General features: G+C 38.3%; 1 protein-coding gene across 6 annotated transcripts in view; it reads left to right on the forward strand.

Moving 5' to 3' along the window:
* Window positions 1–20,899, forward strand: part of PARD3B (par-3 family cell polarity regulator beta) — a 402,302-nt gene that overhangs the window by 145,622 nt on the left and 235,781 nt on the right. The window lies entirely within an intron of this gene.

Below are 20,899 nucleotides of genomic sequence, written 5' to 3' on the forward strand. Positions count from 1 at the left end.
AGAGCAAATTGTTGTCACTATCTCTCTGTACTATAAGGGACAACAATCAGCAGTTTGTGAGGCATCCTGGTATTCAAAGATGGACATACCTGTGGTCTCACTGGGCACAGTTGTTCTTATGACATATTTCAGATCCTAAGAACTGTATTTGCCAGTTCAAAGTGTTACACATTCCAAGCAGTATTGTAAGGGGAAAAAAATGCCCCCCAGAGAGACCTTATAGGAACAGTTGTTCCTGTAAGATTTTTGGTGGGGGGTTTTTTCTCAACAGAGTAGTGGCTTGTGCTTTTTTTTTTTCTTAATTAATTGTGTGCTTTGAAGTACTAGAAACAGTAAGTTTTGCCTTTAATTCATCTTGATTTAAACCCTGATTTAATATAGGTTTCAGTATGGATCCTCAAGCTCCCCTCTAAGATTCAAGTAAAAAGCTTCCTTTTTGTGTCAGTCCCGAGGGATGCTATAATACCCTCTTCCATGTATTTGAACCGTACCATGTAATGTGACTGCACTGAAGCATCTTGTGGTATCTTTGAGAGCATATCATGGTATCTTAAAGTTAGAATTACTGTGTTGGTATTTTTGCTGTTGTCTATTTAGCAGCTGTCTTAGAGTGACATGAACTTGGACCCAGAAGGAAAGAGCTGCTGTTTCTTGTAGCATGCTTGCTCCATTGATCTGATAGGGTGCATCTGAGATGATTACACGTTTAACACCTGTGGAGATAAATTGGCTGCCTCCTTTTTCTTTCCTCTGCTTTTTGGAATTACCAAGTACAATCAAGTTCATAGTACATCTGTCAGCTTTACAGAAACAAAAGGAACCCCCTTCTTTTCACCTGGCGTCATGCCAGTCAAAGAATATGTGAAGGTTCCTCAGATGTGGCGTTCACTTCCGCCCCCACCCCTCCCTTTCTTTTATGATCTGCATACATTTTTCTGTCCTTCAAACAACAGAATGAGAATCAAACAGAAGTACATTGTTTTGGAGTAAAGATAGTTCTGCAAGCAGCACTACTGAGCAAGGGCCAGTTAGTGTTTGTTGTCTCATCTTTTTACACTTTCCATAAAAGCCCAAATGAATTCTCTTTCAGAATATGCAGAAGAGGCATATTCCAAGGGGAATTCTGTAAAACACTTCTATGAGAAATTGTAAGCATGATAAAATGAGGAGAGGCTGGGGAGCAAAACCAGATTAAATGGATTTTAAGTCACTAAAAAAAAATCTCTTTATCAGCAGGTAGAATGCTATCCCCTTCAATTTGATTTTAAAAGATGTAGCCAAAACACAGATGTTTCATCTTCAAAATAAATAAATCAGTCAAGGCTGTGAAATACCACAGTTCTTACTGACAAATGTGTTTGTTGCTCAGAAGTTTCTGTCATGGTATTCTTTTCAGCCAAAGAACATAGTCTTAACTGTATATTTGGTGTAAAAGAATATAGCAACATTTTCCTCAGATCTTTTTAGCATTTGCCATAGTTGCCTAGGTATCACATATTGCTGTGTGCTTCTGCAAAGCTTTGGGGTTTTTTAGTTAATGGTATTGGTGAAAATTCTGTGGCACAAAGACCAGCTGTGACATCAGTGTGGCTGATGTATGAATGTATCCTTATTTCCTTCGTGCAAAGTATGTGCCACCTTGGATGTTTTGGAATTTTTGAGAGTGAATTCAGTAATGTTGTATATTTGAGGGAAGATATTCTACAAAAGGTACCTGGAAAATGTTGGTGACTGAGGTGGTCTGCTGTATAGTAGTAAGAACACCTAGAATTGGGATGTTTTGCTCCTTGTGGAAAAAATGCAAAATTCTTAATTGTAAGTCCTCATGTTCCTTCCAAGGAGGTTCAGGGGATTAGAGACAGAATGGGCTAGAGAAGTTTTTACACAATATTTTTATTATTTACTAATTGTACTGTAAATTTCTAAATAGCAGAATTAACTTGGGGTAAAAGAAGTCAGTTCCACTTCAGTCTTCAGACCACTCTGTCTGTCTTTGGCTTGGTAAGCCTGGGAAAATGCTCCATCCTATCATCAGAAGAGAAGGGAAATTGGATTGCTGTTCATAGGCAAGTCCATACATTGGTAACAGGATGGTACGAGATGGGTGCTGTCATATGGTCAAATTGATAGTCTAGTTAGTACACAAAAGAGAATTTATGGTGTATGCTTTTTCTCTTTGAAGCACTTCAGAACACAGCAAGAAACTGTCAACAGAAGAAATACCGCTGGATTAGGGATTACCATGTTAATGATAACAAAGCAATCCTTGAGTTTACAAAACACTGAACCTGATGATTGCTTAATGCCCAGCTGTGATTTTCTGCCTTTTTACCTTTCATTGACTACTATGTGTGTAGTTGTCACTTTCAAAAGGCTGTTTTGAGAGGTGTGTTGATAACTTTATTGTGTTAATGTCATCAGTTACACAAACACTGATATTACCACGTAAAGTTATTTCATTAGAACCAGATGCATGCACTCATAAATACAATGATATTTTTTAAAATTATGTTGGCAGTATGCCAAAAATTATAAGACTGTTGGGAAATTAATCTGCTGCCAATTATATGCATTTATAATACTACACAAGTGTCTAAAACATCAAATTATTGATGTTAGTTCTGTTAAAATTACTTTTATAGTAATCAGACTTTTAGCATCTGATGTGTTGGTTCCATATTAAGTTGAGGAATAACACGCAGATTCTAGGTTTATAGTGATTTAAATTCTCTTGAAATCATCCAACATTTAAAATTTATTACTTATCATTCTCTATTCATATGAATATGATGCTGACTTCGTAAATACTTCTTTATTATTTGTTTAATAAGTAAGGTTACTTCAGGTCTAGCTTTCTCTTCCATTGCTGCTAGTATTTTGTTCTGTAGCAACCAAACATGCACATTTGAGCTGGTTGGCAGCTCTCTTTAGTCTGTACAGCAAAAACCAAGTGAGAAAATACTCCTTGGTGTGATATATGCAGTTTATAACAGGTTTATTTTTCTTTTTAAGAAGTTAAAATAATCTAAGATTTTCATGAACATGTATTAAGTTAAAAGGTACACATTAAAATTGGAAAGCAAGTTCATAGCTTTCACCAGCTCTTTAAGGAAAAAAAAGTAATTTTCAAGCAGAAGACAGAAAAATCTCTTTGCCTGTTTGGAGAGCCTACTGGAAGCTTCTTTTAGCATGAAGGCATGTCTTTGGGAAGGCAATATAAAGTAATGCTACCCACTAATGCTGTACATGCATATGCAGCATATATATTCATGTGATGCCCTTTGCCAAGAATGTATTTTGAGAGAATTGAATTTGTGCCTGAGGTACATTGTTGTGAAAAGAATAGGAACTAGATCAATATATTGCAGTTCACAGGTAATGAAAGGATGTCTGTGCAAGGAGTCTGACAATACAGCTCACTGGAGAGTAAAACTTTTATTTTCCAGCAACACTGAAATTTGAGAAGGGCCTGGCTACCTGGGTGCACCTGCCACAGATCTTGATTGGTACTGTTGGGATCAGCCCCTTGACCCTCTGTAGCCTTCCTCTTAACTAGGAACACATTTACTAACGTGTTTGTCCTGCCGTGACTTTGGGCTTTATTGAACTGGGGAGCTGGGGATGGAGCTGGCAGATTTGGTGTCCTCCTGTGTGCTGGGCAGGTCTCCCTGCCCTGTTCCTGCAGAGGCCCAGGGTTAGTGCAGACAGGCTGGCTCAGCCTCAACTCTGTGCAGCTGCTGCCCAGCCTTGGCTCCCACCTTCCGGGCCTCTGGCCTGGCTGGATCGCCTGCCCGTGGATTGGTGGGATTGCCCTGTGGGGTTCCCACTGCCAGGGTGGTTTCCTGCCTTCCTACCCAGCCAGTGATGGGCCACAGCTGGGGGGATGTCCCTTGCAGACTCAGCTTTATTCTGGGCTGTAGGTTTTTTTTAATTTGGACTTTAAGTAGCTCCAAGTCAAATAAGAAGTGCTAGCCAACAGAATTGTGGGGATTCATATTGATAATTTTCCCTTGCTTTTGGGGTCAGACCTGGCTGTACGCTGCAACTGGGGAACAGGAGACTCCTATTGAGGAAGACAAATTGTTTCAGGAGTGTTCATCCCCCAGTCTAATATATTTTTCCTACTGGAGATAGCACTTCTGGGTTCATTATAGCTTACTCTCACAAGTCGTCATTTCTGTCTCAAGGCTGTTGTGCTTTCCAATGTAAAGCAGATTGATGCTGGCACATTTTTTCTATTTTAATTTTACAAAGTTGTCACACTGAAACTGTGCCTCATATTGGAAGTGCTTTGAAGTGAAGAGATAAACAAAGAGCTAAAATAAAATTAAAAAGGAGTATGAACAACATTTCATCTTGGTTTGTCTTTTTTAAAAATAAGCTGAATGGATTTAGTAGCCTTGTGCCGCTGTAGTAAGTCTGCAAACATTAGCAGATCAATCTAAATTGAGTTAGTGTATATGCAGTAAGCAGAAACAGGTGAAAATTAGGTTATCTGTGCCCAACTCTTTCTTTTTGCTATGAACAGTGAGATATAAACTAGTTTTTAGATGTGATTAGGTTTTGTTTATTTTCGGAGAGGGGCAGAGGCAGAATGGGTGCTGTATCTACCATAGTTATTAAACCAAGAAACTATATAAAAGTCACTAGCTCAGTTTTGACATTTGCAGGTAAAGGTAGAAAGCCCTCCTATAAATAAATCAGAAGTGAATCCAGGAGGAAAACCAGCAGTAATCTTTGGTACATTTCAGTTTTATCTCTGAAACACAAAAGCCACGAATTTTCTGTCCTTTCACTAAAAAAACCCACCCAAAAAAGTAAATGTCTTTGTCAGTGTCAGAAATGCCAACCAATTTATAATTTGAAGTATGGTGTATATAACTTCATTCTTTTTGGTTTGTTGACTCCCAAAAATTTTCCAGTGAAGGCGTATCTTATGCTAGATCTTCACAGTTTCTTTTTATGACTTTCTAAAAGTAGTCAAGGAATTTAGAGGTCTGTTGACCACAAGTTGAAGTCATTGTCTGCTGCAATAAAATAAAAAATGCCAGTGCTCTTACTGTTACAATTCTTGGGTGCACAGTTACCATTAATCTTTGATTTAAAAGGGAATGACAAGTCTTTGTCCCTAGACCTGCTTTGAAATCATGTAACGTGTAACAGCTTTTACATCCCTATAGAAGCCTTTTATCCACATTAATGCACCTGTCCTTACTGGTGAGAAGCAGCAATTGCACAAGCATGATTTCTCCACAGTGGCGGGGTGAGGTCCTTTCCCAACACCACAGTCTCACCTATGCAACAGTGGCTTGTATTCCCCTTTCCCAGTAGAAAGGTGGTTGTCATTCAGTATCATCACCAGTGCAGGATACAGGTAAAGATCTGGGAGACACAGCTGTGGGCTTCCACTTTGAAACTACTGGCTCTTAGAACCCAGCATTTATTTTTCAAGCTGTATCTTATCTGTGTCCTGAACTGTGTTGTAGGGCTCTAAAAATCAATCCAGGTGCAGAACTGGAAATCCAGTCTTGTCTTTTCCACTAGTTTGAAGTCATGAGGCTCATGAGCAGTAGTCTTCACCCACTCTTATCTAAAAACTTCTGCGGCTGTTCAGCCTGGATGCTAAAGAATCAAAGGATCCTCTTACAAGACCACAGCTAATGTTTTCTTTGACAGAGGTTCTCTGTCACTCATGTTTACCAGATAATAAAAGTTAGCTAGGTCACAAGATATTAAAAATTTCTAGAATCATTCCGCAGTGCTGTTTGCCAAACCCCTTTGAAATGTTGGTAGCCTTTCCTGTTGCCATGGGATTTGTCAGAAGAGCATTTTGCTGTGAGGTTTTCTGGCATTCAGCATCATTGGTGATCAAATGTGTCTATTTTGCCTTCAAGAGAATTGTGAGGAGGAACAGGATTTACTCTGAAGTGTTCTGTTTCTGTCAGACCAAACTTCAAGGTCTACTGCTGTTTCTGTGTCATCTCTCACTTCAAAGGTATCTGCCCTTTGACTTTTAAGTTGAGCTGTTGTTGTTGGGGCCCCTTTGGGTTGCCTGAGGCTATCAGATGTCCAAATAGCCATAACAACAGAAATAATATTTGCTTTCATATGCTAAACCGTTCCTGTTTGATTGTTACCAGTATGTAAGACAGTTCAGGCTTAAGGAAAAAAAACAAACAAAAGCAAACTGTTCAAACTTTATTTCAGTTTGCACTCAGCTCCCTCAAACCTTACATTTGTGTTTTCCAGACTTGATGGTTCCTGTAGATGTTGGATACAGCCATGGGGATACTTGCACAAAGGAAACAAACTAATTTTTAGTCCAGATCAAGTATAATTATACCAAAAGTGTTCTGGTTGGGTTCCTGTTTTAAGTTCCAATGAATGTTCACTGACTTGTCTCTACTGAAATTTATAACCATTTAAACAGAAAAGGGTTATTTGCTGGGAGAGGATACAGAAAGCAAACAGAAAGCCTTATCTCTATCCTCTTAGAACCTGGCCTCCTTCTGTGCTCACGACACTGTGCTGTAGGCAGTTCATGCTTGAGGAAACTGTTCAGACTAGTTTCTGAGCTGGAGTTCAGCTCCCCAGGCCCCTGTATTTGTGATCTCTAGGCTTGATCACTTCATTACCATTGTACAGGAGTGAATGTAAATTGCAGAAGCTTTGAGTAGCTTAAAATGCAGCAGTGCATCAGTTTAGCAACACAGGTCAGTATTACCCTGTTATTTCAGTGTTTTGTTTCATGTATCCAGTAGTTCCTATTAAAATATTAAACCTAATTCACAGTGCTTTTTTTTTTTGGTTGAAATTTAAAGCCCTGCATGAGATTATGCACAGACACTTGAAAAAATGCCATTCCCTCCATGATCTTCTTTTCTACTGGGGGCAACTTTTGTCTAAGATGTATTGCACTTGCCTGCAGGATGTATCAGCTCCTGGACTATTAAGCTCATTTTCAGAAGAAAGCAGTGAATGCTTCCTTCGGTTGCTTTTGAATTTGGTAAAGTTCATCTCTGAATGAGAGGCTTTTCTTTAGGAAGTCTACCTTGTTCTTTCCTTCACAAAGTAACTCATTGAAGCTATTTCTTTCTACCTTTTCTTTCTAGAAGAAAAGGTAATGTCTTTACTTGTGAGTACCCAGAATGCATTGCAGTGATGTGGAGCCGTTAAATATGCAGATGAGTAGTGCTCAATATAAGAAAAATGCAAGCAAACTCTTGTAGCTTACAGTGCTTTGGGTTATTACAATGCAATTACAAAATCTTCAGAAAAAAAGCTTTGCTTTTCTATGTGATAGCAGAAGAAACTCCACTGTACAAAATGCCTTTAAATTTGTTTTTCTAAATAGTAAATTTTGATGAACTTGACATAGGTAGTAGGAGTGAGACAAATAAAAAAATCTATAAACCACAACCCACACCCTTACCCCCAGCATGCTGCCAGTCTCTCAGCATTTCTGGTTGTGAAGTATTTTTAATTACCATCTGACCTGGATAATTAACATTGAATTTCTTCATAAGTAATAGTATTTTAAACATTTCACTGCTAAATAAAACTGTACTGTGCTTTGTATCCAAGCATATTGTACTAAAGTGTTAAAGCTTAAATAATTCACATATATAAAAACTTTGTTAACTTTTCAGGCCACTCAAATTTTCTGTCAACACAAGTTTCTTAAAATTAAGGGAACTGTAAGTTAAGGAGATACTCGTGTTTAGATCAATCTGGCTTCACATGTCTTAGTTGAGAAGCCTCATGAAGAACTGAGGTGACTGAACCTTGTCACTCGTGCATCTGTCACATTCCTCACTTTGTCTCGATTGACCTTGGCCCTCTCAGGTAGCCAGACTAGATTTATTCTGCTATTCAGTGCCATACTTTTGGTTTCCAAGTTCTGAGGAACTGGGAACAAGGGAACTTTTTTGTCTCAGAGTGTAGTTTTTTTGTGTTTCTGATACCATCTTGAGCATCTTGTGTGGAGAGGTTAGGAAATGCCCCACAAAGGCATGCAAGGACACAGGTTAGCTATTTCCCTCCACTTTGTGGCAAACACTTACATACTAAATATGTCTCTGTGACATTTTGTTTCTAGGAAATAATTGATACAATTGATGATGTTTATTTTAAAATAGGAATAAACAAAAGTTGGGAATTTTGCTGGAAGGCCTTTTTATTACCAACACTTCTCTTGGTACACCTTCCCTGTATTTTTCTCCAAAGCAAAGAAACAGGCACTGAATTGAAACAGTACGTTTATCCAGAAGCACATGCAAAAAATAGGACAGCTGGTAACTCCTGCTGCTTTCTGTCTTTTGGAGAGTTACTCATTTGTCCATGTCACCTGTTGTGCTCACGTAAGCAACAGCAATGTGTTCTCTGACCTTTGTTCTTGCAATTAGGGATGCTGCTATTAGTCAACAACTATAGTGCAATTAAGTCCACCTGTAACCTTAAAAAAGCTGTTTCTGGTGATAATAACTTTTTAGTGTGAAATTGAAGTTACCCATGGGATTTTGTTTGCTTGTTCTCTTCAAATAATTAAAAAAAAAAAAAAGTGGTTGTGAGAGTCCCCATCATAATCTGATCAGTAGGTACAACTGTGCTCATTAAAATGTCCTGAGCTTAATTCATCTATAAGGTCTTATAATTGCTGTTCTATTTTATTCCCAGCAAATATGCTGTTATATCTCTGCTTAAGATATTTTGTTCACCCAGCTTCCTTTCAATTGTGTGATAAATCCTGTCTTCTTACACTGCAATTTTTAGTGCTGTCAAGTTATTTACTAACCAGTGCTGTTATTTCAAGATGTAGTTAGTAATTAACATGGAACCAGATCATTTTATGAAAGGTTATTTTATGATGACTTTTAAAAACCCTAGGAGATGTTGAAAATACCATTATGCTTCATAAGGATTTATTGGAAATAACAATATACTCTCAGGTGATCTGTCTCAAGTCTAAATTGCCTGCTAGGTTTAAGATAAGCCAGTGATAGTAATGTCTTGGCTCACAGGAGTCAATTCAGGTTTATTAATAATATTCACTCATAAATTCAGGATAACACTGTGCCTGTGCTTTCAGATCCTAAAACAAGGGTTTGTATACAGTTCAGCAGAATTAAAATGCTGCACAGTTGCCTTAATTTCCATTGAGAATTGGGATTGAGATCAAGGGGTTTATGTAGGACAGCATGTTTTCTCCCATTTGGATGCAGGCAACTCAATTCTTTGAAGAGATTCAGACAACATTTTAACTCTTATTTACTTTCTTGGTGCTCTGTAGGTTAAGATGTTCTCATGGTCCCTTACAAAAATCTTCAGAATAGATGGCTTGTTTTTTCTCTGACAAATTCTTTTTTAGAATTTGGTTTAAAGTGTGCCTACAGAGAAATTAGGAGTACGTCTAGTATAGGGCTTGCCTGTCAAAGAGAGGCCTGGCAAGACTAATTTGTGTTGTATTTTTCTTAGGCCATCATGTATTTTCCTTGCCACAGTGCTGAGGAGGTTTTGTTGAGAATGAAGATGGGCAGTTTGGTCTGTAGAATGCCCAGAGCCAAGGAGAGGATCTTTTAAAGAGAATTCCTTCCTGTATTGAGATATGTTGGAAGACCTCCATACTATCCTTGTGACCAGATAAGATTTATGGAAGAACTTCATCTGCAACTTTATCATTCACATACACACACACACAAATGTATTTTTATATATGTACATGTAAATGTAAAAAGTTTCTTTTGAGACTTTAACATCTCTAAACATATGGAACAAATGGTTAAATATAAAGATGTCTGCAGGACAATACTCATACTGTTAGTCACTGATTCAGTAAGTCGCTTAGACTGGAGGAAATTGGTAAGTTTTAAATAAACTCATTGTGTGAATCTTTCGAAAAGTAAATAAATTTGCAGCCCACAAAGTAAAGGAGGAATACTTAACTCCCTGCAGGAATGAAAGTGCCTTTGATCTAAACAGGCAATATAATTCTTAGTACCTTGTATTCAAGGGCTGCTTTCCAAGCTGAGGAAGCTCTACGCTAATCACAGACTGTGGTTCCCTGGGACATTGTGGAAGCATCTTGGGAAAATACTGGATGAGTGGATCAGTGTTCAGGTCCTTGGCATGCTCTAAATTGGGTCTCTCACATGGGACCCTGGTATTGGACTCCGTGAGGATTTCTGATTTCCTGGAGTATAGTAGAGAACATGTTCTCTACCCTAACTTTGTAGCAAAGTATTTCCACTGTAACATTTTACATTCCTTTTTAGTGTTTTTCCTTTCAGGCAGAGTGCAGCAGAAGCTATATTTCAAGATCTCTTCTTTGCACCGTATTTTCAAGAAATTAATTATTGTCCATTTGAATTACTGGCTAGTCTGTATACCACTATTAGACAGAAGAAGGGTCTGTGGCTATTGCATTAGGACCTAAAGGGCACTAATCATATACTGAGAGATGTGTCTGGGAGTTTGGTGTTCATGTTCTTTAATGGCTGTTGTAAGCTTAGTGTTCAGCCATTGACAAGGACAAACAATAAGGGATGTAAACCTCAGAGAAACCTCTGGAGAAAAAGTTCTCAGTTACCCTTGTATGCTTCTGTTTATGTCATAGAGTGGCATCAGTCAGTTTTTTCATGTTCTTACAGTTAACATGGCATTGTTAATGGTTCTGAGACACCTGGGGGTTTGACTGTTTGTACTGTTGGCCACTGTATTGTGCAGACGTGCCTGTGCATTCTGGAGTATAGGAAATGCTGTAGCTGTTCTACAAAGATTTAGTCAAAGCTAAAAAAAGTCATCTAACTGTGCCATCTGTCCTGTGGCTCTCCCATCTATGCATTCTCCAGGCTCCAGCATTACTTGCACACAGAATCACATCCTGATTGTTGTCTCTCTAGCTTTGCAGTGAGGGTGCTCTAAATATTCATAATGTTATGTATATATCATTATTAGAAATCCTGGGCTTTAAGCACACTGTCATCCATTGTTCAGTAAACACAATTACATTGCTCTATCGTTCATCTCTAATGAATCCATGCTAATTGATTAATCAGTGCTGTTGCTCCACTATGATAATCCCATATGAGGAATGGTAGTAACATAACTAGCAATTACTAATATACATTGCACACTGAGGAAAACTTACCATAATACACTGTAATAATAATATGTAATAGACAGGGCAAATGCAGATCAGCAGGAGCAGAGCGGTGCCCCAGCCAGGCCTTGCATTCCATGGCACAGCTCTGTCTTTTGGGGGGAAAGGTGGTCAGGTGGACTGGATTGTAGTGGTCTTTGGATGTGTGACCCAGTGATTACTGGTACAGGGACTATGTCAGGCTGCCCCCTATGAATGGGGTGTTACAAAAAGGCATGTCTGAGAAGATGGGGACAGTCTTTCTCATAGTTTCCTCTGGTGTTCTCACTGAGGTGACTGCCTTCTTGGCTTAAATGTAGCTGCAACAGCGACTGCTGAAGTAAGAGAAAAAGCATTTTTATACCATTACAGCATCTTACTGGTGTTACTGTTCCAAAGCAATGAGTAGAAGTTTCTGATCCAAGGCAAAGCTTAACATTGGCTCTTGCAGGCTGTGAGCGATGCTTGGTAGGCTGATGGTAATAGTTTGGTTATCCTTGCTGTTACAGAATCAATGGATCTACGGATTCCTTTTGACCAACCCAGCATGTTTAAGGCATCTCCTTATATGTGCCATTCGTAAAGAGAATTAACAGCAAAATATCAACTGCAATCTTTAATGATGACCCTTTTAAACTTTGAAAATGGATATGATTTTTAAATTTTGGAAACCCGCATTGTTCACTCCCACTGTCATTGGTAGTGGTGAAGATATGTGTAATTTTCATTTTGATGAAAAAACCAGGTGAAGTCAATAAATTTATTCAAAGAATAGAGATGCAAGGCTAAAGTATCACTTGTACATTGAGCTCTTAGATACTACACATTTTTTAGAAAAAGCTTTCTTAATTGTGCATGAGGTTTGTGGGATTTTTTTTTTTTTAAGTGTTCAGAATTAGTAGCTTTATGTGGCAGGAATAAAATCCAAATTTTATTTGTGGGAGAAGTAGGGATGTAGGAAAGGAAGTAGAGATCATACATAATACTGTCTAGATAAGATTTAGACATCTTTTAAGTACTACTTTTATGAAGAAGTTCTCCTGATGGAATGCATAGTGGGTTTAGAGATTTTTTTTTCTTTACCTTAAAAAAGGAATACAAGTAGTTTCTCTCTAAACAAATAAGAAATTAGTCAAAATACAGCTTTGTAGTTTGCAAATCTTGTAAAATATTTTTTCAATTAAAGATCTTGGGAGGCTTCAAGCAGTGAGTCAAGCCAGAAAAGGTCATGCTGGTATTCTCTTGGTCTGAGAAAATTTGGTAGATTTTCTTGTTAGAAACATTAATTTCTTTCCTGTTTTTGCAATATTAATTGCCCAGTGGCAGTTTCCAACCAGGAGGAGGGATTAGTGTGCATTTGTGGAGCTAATGATAGTGTGCTTTTAAATGATGCTTGTTGCCATGGGAATAATTGCTTACAAATAATTTATATAGTAACTCAAATGTCCAAAGTTTGTGCACCTTTTTTAAACACGTTTTTGTCTCCAAATGGATGATACAGAATAAAATCACAAATTTTAGCTTGGAAACACCTGCTTCTTTGGTGCCTTGCACTGTTGATACCACTACTAAATATTCTTTATAAATAAAAGACCACCCATGTATTTCTGGAAAGTAAATTTAGCAATAGTCCTTAAAATATGAAAGTATCATAAAAACACTACAAGGTAAATAAAATAAAAATATTAATGTCTTAGCAGATAGCATGTCTCAGGTCAGCCAAAATATTTTTAGTGCTCTAAGCATGGCTTAGTTCAAATTAATGATCTTGCTGAGATGCGAATACTACTGACTCAGGCACAGAGTCCTCCTGATATTGCACTGTAGTGTCTTGTTGGCTTGCAGCACAGGCAGAGAGCTCGTAGGCAATTAAAACCAGCCTGATAAATGGGGAGAGAGCTAATAAACATATCCTCTTTTATAAAGGTGCCAGTGATCGTATGGCTGGCCAGATAACTGCATCCTTTAAATAATTATTCCAATATTGACAGCTCCTAAAAGTTGTGAACATATACAATATTACTTATGTTTCCAGTAGTTTTTTGGTTGGTGTGTGGGTTGTTTGGTTTGGGGGTTTTTTCACCCTTACTGGAACATTTCCTTTTATTTTAAGAATTGGTTCTTGGCCAGTAGAGGTGCTAAATCCAAATATTTATCAATATACTATCTATGCTTTTAAAAGCAGCTTTCTGCTGTTTTGGAAAAGACATTGCTCACACCTCAGCCTAGAAATTGTTAAAAATGTTGGGCCTGAGTCCAGAGTTTTATGTGCAGGAAAGCTGCTTCTGGAGACTTTTAATTGAGGTATTTTTTTACATTTTTCCTTTTCTCTCAGCCCTTCACAAATTGAGTACTTAGGCACTCCAGCTTTACCTCTTCCTTCCCTTCACCCATGCAAAACAACTGCCAAGGAAGATGTGAACTCTCCAGTACTGTTATAACTAGCAATTTTTTTTTTCTCAGTGATAGAGAAGTTTTTCATATGAAGATTCTTGGGGTTCTGTTGCCAAAATCATATATAACAATTTGATCCCCAGGCCTACAGTAATCCTTGGTGCTCTTAATAATAAAGAACTTACTGCTTGTGTAGGACTTTAAGAAACAGAGCATTGCTTTTTCCAAGCAGAGAATGCTCCATAGCTAGATTTTTGAATGATTAAGATGAAACAAACTGGGAGTAGGTATAGCAGGAACGATCAGGGAGGACATTTTGAAGGTTGACATTGGTGTGTTTTACCTGCAGAAATTGAACATGTCCAGAAGAGCTCAGTGGGAGTGCAGAGGAGAGAACCTGGCTGGTGTAGCTTGTGTCCCTGACGAGCTGAAGCTCCTGTCCTTTTGGTTCCTGCTGATTCTGGTGCTCCCTGGGAGCTGTGTTTGATATTAACAATATCTTGCCAATGTAGAAGACTGGGACTCCAAGGTCTGCTGGCTTGGGGCCAATGGTAATTAGGAGGGTAGACAAGGTTGCCTCCCACGCTTAACCCAGGAGGTGGGTACCCATCCCCGGTGTCGTGCGCTCAGCACGTCCTGAATTTGCCCTCGTGTTATTTTGACTGAAGTTGTTGACCACTGAGCTAAAGCATAAGCAGTAACTTTGAAAATGTGTGTGTGGGTGTGTGACGTTCCTGAGTACTTCCCTTGAACTACACATGTGATGCAGTAGCTCCTAATCTGTGTCAGTGGTCACCCAGAGCACTTGGACCTGCTGGGGAAAGGGATTTCAGGCAGTTCAGTGTTTGCACTGACCAGAGTGTATGGAATGCACCAGTGCAGTCCAGCTGTAATGGTGACCCTCAGCAGAGAGTTGTTAACAAACAATTCGGGGGAATAATTTCTTACTCCAGACTGATTCTCAGGAGAGTGTCTATTTATGCCCTTGGTTTAAAGTAACCTTCTAAATGCCAAGATCACAACTCACTACAATATTCAAGAAATCCATTGGTAGTTGAGGGGAAAAATATTGCTGTTGTGGTTCCTGAAACTGTCATGTAATTGCTAAAAGCCATACTATATTATGGCTTTTCTTTATGCTCTGCTAATTAAACATGAATTCACTTGGATGTTATTAAAAATATCTGAAGACATACAGCTATTCTCATGTCGAAAAATATCTTTTACCAGTCCACTTGAATACATTTCAATTGACAAGATTGAAAGAAGCTGTGTGATTCTTATTTTCATATTAGTTGACTGCCTAAAAATCATCTTTAGCAAGTGATTAATTGCATTTGTAGATACTGCACAATTGCATCAATTATCCATTTCAAATTAATTTCATTCTGAATAGTTGAGAGGATGATGTAGTTTAATCAGTAAGTGAAATGGAAGTGTTGTAAGCTGTTTAGAAATACTTCCCACGTTCTATGGCACAGTGATTTAAATCAAGCAGACCACTGGAAAAATAAGAAATACACAGTAACAAACATTAATACTTTTCCTTCAGTTTAGCAGCATTTTATTAGCCTCCTTTGCATTGATTTCCACCCTTGATGTATTGATGTTAGCAATACAGTGTGAATTATATTTTATTATGCTTATTTAGAAAGAAAAAAGCAAAGCTATGTCAAATTAAAAAATTAATCTGGAATTTTTTGAGGCATTGTTATTAAACCATTCTTGCATATATTTTTGAAAGTGGTTTTGGGTGTTATGTAAAGCTGTGTGGACTGGAAGATTGGAAGTTAGCTTATTATTATCTTGATAATGAAAGATTAGCTAAGCAAATGAAATGCAGATGTTGACACCAACTTCATAGCTAATCCATGAATGACTGTGACTGACACCCAAGAAACACAAGTGATGCCCAACACAACTGCTCACCAGACACCGACTGATGTTCAGCCTGATCACTGAGTAGTGATTGGCCTCTCCCAGCCAGCTCCCCCCAGTTTATGTACCGGCCATGGTGTTCTAGGCTGTGGAGTATCCCCTTGGCCAGCTGGGGTCCCTCATGGCTTCTGGTGCACCCCCTCTCTGGCAGAGCACAGGGAACTGAAGTGTCCTTGACTTAGGGTAAGCACTACTTAGCAACAACCAAAATATCAGTAGTTTATCAACTTTATTCTCATACTAAATCCAAGACACAGTACTGTGCCAGGTACTAGGAAGAAAACTAATTCTGTCCCAGTCCAAACCAGAATTCCTCCGTTACAAAAGTTTTTTCTTACACAGAGGTGTTACTGCTACAGTTACAGTACAGGTTTCTGCTAACCAGAAGCTTGTTATGCTTTTCACTTGCCAGATTGTTCCCTGGCCTTGAGATAACCTGACTCTGTGCATGGAAAGTAATAAAGATAAGATAAATGTTTTCTTTATAAAAGATTTTAGTGCCATATCTTCAGTTAAGGCCCATTGTGGATTTAAGGCCAAATGGAGGAATAGAGATACTGATTTTTAAGTCTGAAATATTTTGAAAGCTTGTGATGTGCTGCATTCTTCTTTTTGCAAACTGAGGCTGACAAGTATCATAATGAAGGGCAGCAGTTATTGTGGTTGGACATAGTTTCTTAGCCATTTCAGGAACACACAACTTACATTTTGTCCCAGCAGACCAAGTGAGTCACAGAGAAGTCTTTTGGGCCTAAAAAGTCATGTACAGTTGGCCAGAACTTGAAAACAGCAGTGTATGTTACTGCTGGGCATTACAGCAAGATATGTATAGCTTTGGTTCAAACAGGGTTATCATCTTTTAACCTGTGCTTGGTTATGTTATTACTGAACAACAAGGGGCCTTTATGCATGTGTTCCATGAGTTATGTGGTCTTCTGTGTGCAATGTCAGGTATTGCATTTGTTGTTCTAACTAAAGGTAAACAACTTTATAACACAGACTAATTGGTTTGGGAATATTTATGAAAGTGTTGATTTTTAAAGCTAAATATAGTGCTGTGGCTTTTTAGACTCATTCTGGCTGTCAGAAATGCTCACGTGATCGTGAAAGTGTTGCTAAAAATGTTCAATTTTTAAATATGGTAATTAAAATTGTCTGTTGTGAGAGCAGTAGATGAGACATTTCCTGCATTTGTAAACTAAGCATCCCTTTCGCCCTCAGGTTTCCTTGCATCTCACTGTTTATGTTGGTGGGATCTGAACTCTTACTGAACCTTCTTGCAAGAAGGTTTGCTGTTGGCCAAGCAGGGACAGGGAGCTCTGCAGCCTGCCACCCTGCTCCATGACCTTCTGCTCTTTGATTTGGATACTTTTCCTTTGTTTTAAAGAGCTGAGGCCCTCAGGGAATACAGTACTGGAAACTGGAACTTCAGATGTACATTTTCACTTTTAACTTTGTCATTAAAAGAAAGTCTCTGATAAAGATACTTTCCCTTGAGTATACCAAACTGAGTACTAATTTGAGTAGATATGTGTATTTCTTCTATTAATAGATCTTACTTACTTCCTTCAAGTTTATTGCTAGTGTTTGATGACCATTTTATACTCCCAAGTGTATCCTGCACTCAGTATTTTCTCCTGTTCTTTATTTAGAGTCCCTATTCTCTAAATTCATCTATTTTGAGATTTTCCTCATGTTGGTTATTGTATAATAAGTTTTTTTCAAAGAAGATAGAATGGTTTTTGTTACACATCTTTCCTAAAAATGATGTATTGGCAATATTATGCTACCCAAAAACTTACTTGTCTTAACAATGAATTGTATTCTGAGCCTACCAGACAGACTTGAGGTGATTTAGGGCCCTTCTGTAGCCACTGGTGGCCTGTGAATATTTCTAAAGTTTTCCTGCTGAGCTGGGAGGTATAGTCTGTTCTTGCATGAATATGCAAAAAGCTGCAAATGAACCTCAACAAAGGATTTGGGTTTTGCTAAAATGGAATTCAAAACTACACTTTAGCCAGAATTTAGGTAGAAAACAGATGTAGTGCAGTTTTTTTGAAGATACCAAAATCCAGGTTTGTTGGATTGCAATGGTAGTGAGAAAAACAGAGGGACTGGTGGGCAGCCTGGCTGTTGGGGCAGCCGCTGCTGTGTTGGCTGCTCAGGGCTGCACCCTTTGTTTCTAATACAAACGGTTGGGTTGACCATTTCCAGTCAATTCTGCCTCTCTCTGTCTCTTTTTCTAGCCAGAAATGGATACTTTCATGTCTCTCTCCAAAAGTGCCACTATTGCTTTTCCCCTATGATATTTTGTGGTCTTTATGAAATGAGCCTTCTCAAAAATTAAAGAAAAAACCATAGACACTGTCATACTCCCTAAGCTAAATAAGACCATGACTGACTGCATCATATTTATTGCTGGAGCTAACATATGCCCATGCTGACTGTGGAATTGAGAAGAGTGAATGTTCACAAAGTAGAAAATGGTACCTACTGGTACGTACTCTGTCACTCCTTCTTCTGCCTCATGTACAGGCTTACCTAACTTGAGAGCTGTCACATAATGAATACAAGACTCTTTTTAGCATTTGGGTTGCAGTTGTTTACAGAGGGCTATTATTTAATAGAATCACTCCCTTCTTCTTCAGTCCTAATTTGAAGAACAGGCTTTTAGTAGCACTAAGAAGAATTGCTTAATTCAAATTATCCCTGTGTAAATAAATTTAAAAACTTCCACTGTTCTTAGAAGCATATGCTTCCTTGGCTTTTGTTTTTACCCCACCATTTTGCATTTTATTCCTATGTCCTAAGTGAAAACTGCAATTCTGTCACTGTAAATCTGTTACAGTGTTAGCTGAATTTGAGTCAAGGTTTGTTAGTCAGTGTCATTAATTCTGCTACTATTGAGAAACTGACAATCAGCCTTTAAAAATCGAACAAGAGATTGAGCGTTTTTGTATGTGTTGGATCATTGTCTTTTGACAGTGTCTTTACTTGTGCATTTTTGGTTTGCTATTATTCTGCTTGTTTGTCAGGAGATGATCTGTTTAAATTTACTGTGCTTCTAATGTAATGCTGAAGTATGAAAGGAATTTGTCCATTTTTAGTGATTGTTACGTGACTGGAGCTCTAATGTCATTCTCAGAGAGCTCAGTTATAATGTCAGTGTTATGATTCATGTTTCCCTGATCAGTTAAGCCTTTAAATATGTCTGGCTTTGTGTTTATTGACTTGAGCATGTGATAATCTGTGATATGTGGGAGCAGTAGATGCCTGCAAATCAAAACAGGCAGTGGTGTGCAGGATGGGGGCTCTGACATTGAACTTTTTCTGAAATCCTTCAGCACATTTCTGTCCAGTCAGGAGAGGATAACTTTTCTTTAGAATCTTTTACCCTTAAATTTAAACAAGCAAAAACCCCACACCACAATAAGCAAACAAACACGCTGACCTAAGAAAACCCCATAAACAGAAGAAACCAAAAAAGCAAGCTGTAAGTGTGTTACAGTCCAAATTTCATCCTCTAATGCCCCACAGAAGTTTTATCTTGTGGAAAGATTAAAATGTGGACATGTGTGACTGTCAGGTGCCTCCCAGGGCTACCCCATTATTTTCTGGCACAGGAATGATCATACCTTGAAACACATGAGACATGTTTATAAATCTGTTTCTGGAGACCTCTTGCAAAAGTCTGATACCCCTAGTATCTATAATAGTCCTCTTACCCAGCTTCAAGATACTATCTGCTGGTCTGGCCTTTAGCAGAAAAGAAGGCTGTCTGTTGCCATCTTTCTGTAAGGACCTCTTGCTTATCTTGGGATGTAACTGTGCTTTTAGCAAACTGAAGTATGAGATTATACTTCTTGATCAGAAAATGGTTCTTTGTGGTCAAAAAAATCTGTGAATCAGTCAACAGAAAAAAGATATGAGATTGTGTTCTGAACGTCAGTGTTTATCATTGCTGTGAAATCTGTTTCCCAATAACTGGGAGATAGAGGACAAGCATGGATATAATCTCACCTCAGCAAAAACAATGGTAACCAAAAGCCCAGAAACAGAGAAAAAACACAGTTTGTGTAGCTTGTGTAGACTGCAAGGGAGGCTTCAGATAGCAAAACAGTTCTGAGGCATGAGTAGCATGTTCTCTGTCATGTACTGTGTTGCAGCCAGTGTCAGGAAGAAAAGGGTCTAATTAATTCACAACGCTGAATCTGCTCATGGTGTGACTGCATCTAACTTTCCAGAGAAGAGCCTTTGTAGCACCAACGTTTTCAGTGGCAGGCTAACAGAGATTATCTTTGTTGGGAGCTTTATTGTTGAGAGGTTTGTCTGCGTCCATCATCTGTTGCTACCAAGACTTTTTTTAAGCTTTTGTCGAGGTGAAGTTTCAATATATGAAGGCTGTGTGTCTGATTTCTGTTGGTAAAGCACTGCTTGAGGTCGAATTCTTAGTTAACGAGGTTAGTATGGAATATACTTCATACAACAAGAATTGCTCCTTGACATGTGGTTCCACTGTGAAAAGTGATTGGAAGAGATGGCACATACTCAATACACAGCTTTTAAAAAGGGTTCTTTATTAGTGACAGAAGTTCACTTTGAGTGAACTATATTGGTCTTGCAGTTGAAGCCAAGTGTGTTGGCTTCTGCTCTAATTAACACACAAAGAGCATCACTACCAATATTATAGGTTCAAAAGCACCATGTGAAACAGAAGGGATCCAGCTTGATTTATATCTCAAGGTTTTGCTTGCAAGGCTGCTCATGATTTTGAAGCGCAAGGCAACCCACACTTGCCCCCAACTCTCTTGATACTTATAAACTAAAAATAAATTCTACAAATATTTGAGGGACTGGAAGCACAAAACCTTTAAATCCATCTTTTGAGTAGAACCATCTTTTGAGAGAAGCTGGAACTTCTAATAATCAGTATAGAACTTTTGTTTAAAATTAAATTACCTATCTAGTTGTCTTTGTTCTTTGAAATCAATTTATAGCATTGGTACCTTTAGCTTTGAGACAACTTAATATGGCAAGTGTATATACTGGAAAACTGTACCACTGCAACAACAACAAAAAATAATTATTAACTTTAGCCTTTATCCAGTTAAGATCAGGCTCTGAATTGAATTCTCTTAGTGTGTTGACAGCTGAAGATTTATGTCTTCCAGCTCTAGTCCTGTTGCAGAGTTGACAGAAGTGACCTCTCCAAAAAAGGTCTTTGTTACAGATTTTGCTCTGTTTACATTATTGCCATAAGGGTTGGGATGAAGTACAGTATGTTAAAGCTAATACATCACCTGCTGACAGTGGTCTTATCTCATTGGTAACTATTTCCCTCTCCCAGTATGAAAAAAAAAATGCAAACACTGAGTGTAAGGAGCACAAAAAGTAAGTTAAATAATAGTTTTCAAGAGCTTTAGCATTGGT

Source organism: Corvus cornix, chromosome 7 (assembly GCF_000738735.6).
Source record: "Corvus cornix cornix isolate S_Up_H32 chromosome 7, ASM73873v5, whole genome shotgun sequence".
Classification (NCBI taxonomy): Eukaryota; Metazoa; Chordata; class Aves; order Passeriformes; family Corvidae; genus Corvus; species Corvus cornix.